We start from the raw sequence: 3,240 nt of genomic DNA, 5'->3' as shown, positions 1-3,240 counted from the left end.
GCTTATCTCTGTTTCCCACAACCTTACACCAGCCCCACTGGCCCGGGATTACTGACTCATTCCAGCTCTCCAGATGGTCTCCTGAGTCTCGGCCCCAACAGTAAGTCAAACTGTGGATAATTCCTCATTCAGAGAGAAACACTTTGGCCTTTGTTGCCCTGACAGCAACGATTTGCTGTTGAGTGTGGGAAACGCTGGGAAACGCGGACTCACGCTTCTCCCTGTCCATTCGGAGTTATAAATACAGGAGACTTTGGACAGAGCCGCAGCAGACAGGGCCTGTCAGGTACCTGTTCAAAGCTCCACTGTGGAGCGTCCAAGGAGTGGCTGTAAGAATATCGCTGACATGTGAAGACCATAGAGGGTAAGCGAGAAAAATATTTTAAAAGAGCTGGATTCACAACTAATTGTGTAATCCGCTCTTGAAATCCATTGTATACATTTAATTGTATGTAGTCAGATCTCCTGATATTTGCACCGAGTTACTAAAATGTGTTGTTATTTTTCAGTTGCTGAGAACAGTGATGGAGATCGGGTGGGCTCCGCAACATCCGTTCAGAGATTGGACTCGAGCGAGATTCAGGAACATCCGCAGATTCAAGCCTTTAGATATATGTTGTGCTGAAGATGAGAGGGGATTACCTGAAATCTTCCAATCAGCAGCACGTCCTCGGTAAGGGATCGAGTCTCTTACACACAATTATAAAGAATGCCTTCGAAATCAGTTTATTGTGCCCCAATCAGAATATTTCTGACCCGTGCTGTTCTTGTATTTCAGCTGAATTCCCAGTGACTCCGCATCGCGATTACAGTGGGCGAATCTCGAGGCTGCCGAAACGAGGACCAACGCGTTCTATCCGCTCCACTCACCTTAGAAAAGAAAACTCATGAAACGCGTTCTCAAAATCTATCCCGGAGGGTGCTGGCGGAGCTGAAACATTTGGGACATTTGCAAGAACGGAGGAGCTAATAGTTGCACAATACAGAGCACTAGAGCTGTATCCTGGTGTCAAACAGTATTCCAGAATGGAAGCAGCGACATTAATACCTTCACATTGAAGGAGACGGACAGTTTTCCTGTGTAATTTCATAAATGTGACCGTGTTCTACAATATTTGTAGAGTTTCTCAGCACTGCACGTTTATATATTCACAGTGAATATAGACAGTAGTTGGAGTGTCCGCTTGGCTGAGATCGTAGTATTTTCACCTCTGAACTCAAAGGTCGTGAACCCAGATCCCATTGTGTACCTGAGCCCATAATCTAGGCTGACACTTCAGTGTAGCAGCGAGGGAATGTCCTATTGTTGGAGATGCTTGCTTTTTGCCCGCGTGGTGGGTAACCGCCAACACGGACTGGTGGGCCGAACGGCCTATTTCAGTATAGTAACGTCTACGAAGCTATATGTGTAGGATGCATGTTTCCATATTCACCCTGTTTATGTATACCAGAAGTGATACACGATTTGTGTTGCTAAGTATAATTAATATTTTTGATAGAAAAGTGAGCACTGTATTTTGTAACGTGAGTACAGACAGACCCTGTACAACAGTTAATTTGAAAAAGAGAAACGTCCTAAGCATCAGTTTTATAAATTGATTATTGGTGTTTCATTTCTTCTCAGTTTTTTTGAGAGAATCCTGTATTTCTATGTAACCGCGGTGTGATCGCGCCGCTGTGGAATTGAAAGTGTTAACAGGAACCAGTTAATGATTACAGTCAGGTCTTCATATTGAAGCAGCTTGTTAAAGGGATATTCAGATCCTTGCCTGTGCAATGTCACAATATGTGACCTGTGTTCTACAATATTTGTAGAGTTTCTCAGTAATATATCTGTATGTTCACAGTGAATATGTACAGTAGTCGGAATAACGGCAAACAATAGTCTAGGAGAAATCCCTCCGTGAAGATCCCTGCCAAAGTATGCCAGGGATGGAAAGTGATTGTTCTTGTTGAAAATTATTTGCATCTTTCTGTGAAAGGTTTAACTGATTAATCACTGAGTGCTGCGGTCTACCAATACACCGTCGGTCAAATTAAGAATGAATAGAGAAACGCTCATCAGAATATCTAATGTTGGACGATAATAAAATGTATCTGCGCTCTAAATTATCTGCAGATTTCCTGATCAATACATGCGCGCCTTCAGACTGAATAGATGCTGTCTGTGGGACGAGATACCGGGCAACTATGCAAGGGAAATCTCGGTGTTGCTCTCTTTCAAATATGTCAGGGTGGAGCTGGCCAGTCTCACTGGAGAGAGTTTGTACCTTTCCACAAGGTTAAATTAATTGTATCCACTATAACCAGTCAAAACCGGTACAGTAGAAATATATTTATTTTAAATAACTTCATCAAAGTGAAATACAGAAATATATGGATCTGCTGGTGTCCCGCTTATTCTCGGCATTCTGTGAATGTATTTTAGTGTTCGTTTTCGCCCGTGTAGCCATTCCACGGAGGTAGTCAAGGGGTTAATTTATATGTGTTGAATGCAGTATAAATCAGAAGGGAAAGTCATAGATACATTGAATGATCCATATGGTATATTCTAAACAAGAGCTTCACAGTTGAGCAAATGAGTGTGTTTTGGAAAGTACACTTGGAGATAAACTCGAGTGCTGTGCACCATTTGAATGTATCTGGTTAACAGAATACTTCCTCTTGTATTGCTAGCTGTTTAGTCAAATATATCGTTGACGACATTTCCATTACACGAATGTTGCACTTATTTATACGCATGTATCTATTAAATAATATTGATTTACATCAAACTTTCTGCTGCTTTTAATTCTATTTTGAAAATATAATTTTTTTAATTAATTCACGGGATATGGGCGCCGCTAACTAGGCCAGCATTTATTGCCCATCCCTAATTGCCCTTGAGACGAAATAAATTTGCCCAAAATTTGTGATCTGGATGGATGTGAAACTGCAGCGTTTACCTTCATTCCGCCTTTGAAACTGACCGCAACTTCGGGATTTGGTGCAGGCGCATGCGGAAATCCTGAAGTTGGGGTCTGTCGTTCATTGCTCCCAGCTTCACTGTGCCCTCCCCCTCCCACAGAGGCGGCAATCAGTGTAATCACTCAAGTCAGGGAAACTGACGAAAAGCTAAGCTCTTCAGCAGTAATTACGCTGTTAAATTCCTCATTAAAAGTTAGACCCAAAGGCATTAGGTGTAACTGAGGTTTTAACAGCGTATTAATTGCTAAACAAATGTTATGGGCCTGAAATACT

General features: G+C 42.0%; 1 long non-coding RNA gene across 1 annotated transcript; it reads left to right on the top strand.

The window, feature by feature from the left end:
• Positions 1 to 275: 275 nt before the first annotated feature.
• LOC139268230 (uncharacterized) lies at positions 276 to 2,777 on the top strand. The gene is made up of 3 exons (XR_011593993.1): positions 276 to 364; positions 510 to 673; positions 779 to 2,777. It is a non-coding gene; the product is annotated as an uncharacterized lncRNA (long non-coding RNA).
• The last annotated feature ends 463 nt before the right edge of the window (positions 2,778 to 3,240 follow it).

The sequence above is a fragment of the Pristiophorus japonicus genome, chromosome 8 (assembly GCF_044704955.1).
Source record: "Pristiophorus japonicus isolate sPriJap1 chromosome 8, sPriJap1.hap1, whole genome shotgun sequence".
In the NCBI taxonomy this organism is placed as follows: Eukaryota; Metazoa; Chordata; class Chondrichthyes; family Pristiophoridae; genus Pristiophorus; species Pristiophorus japonicus.
The sequence above is the reverse complement of the archived record's forward strand: the minus strand, read 5'-3'. Positions and strand labels throughout refer to the sequence as shown.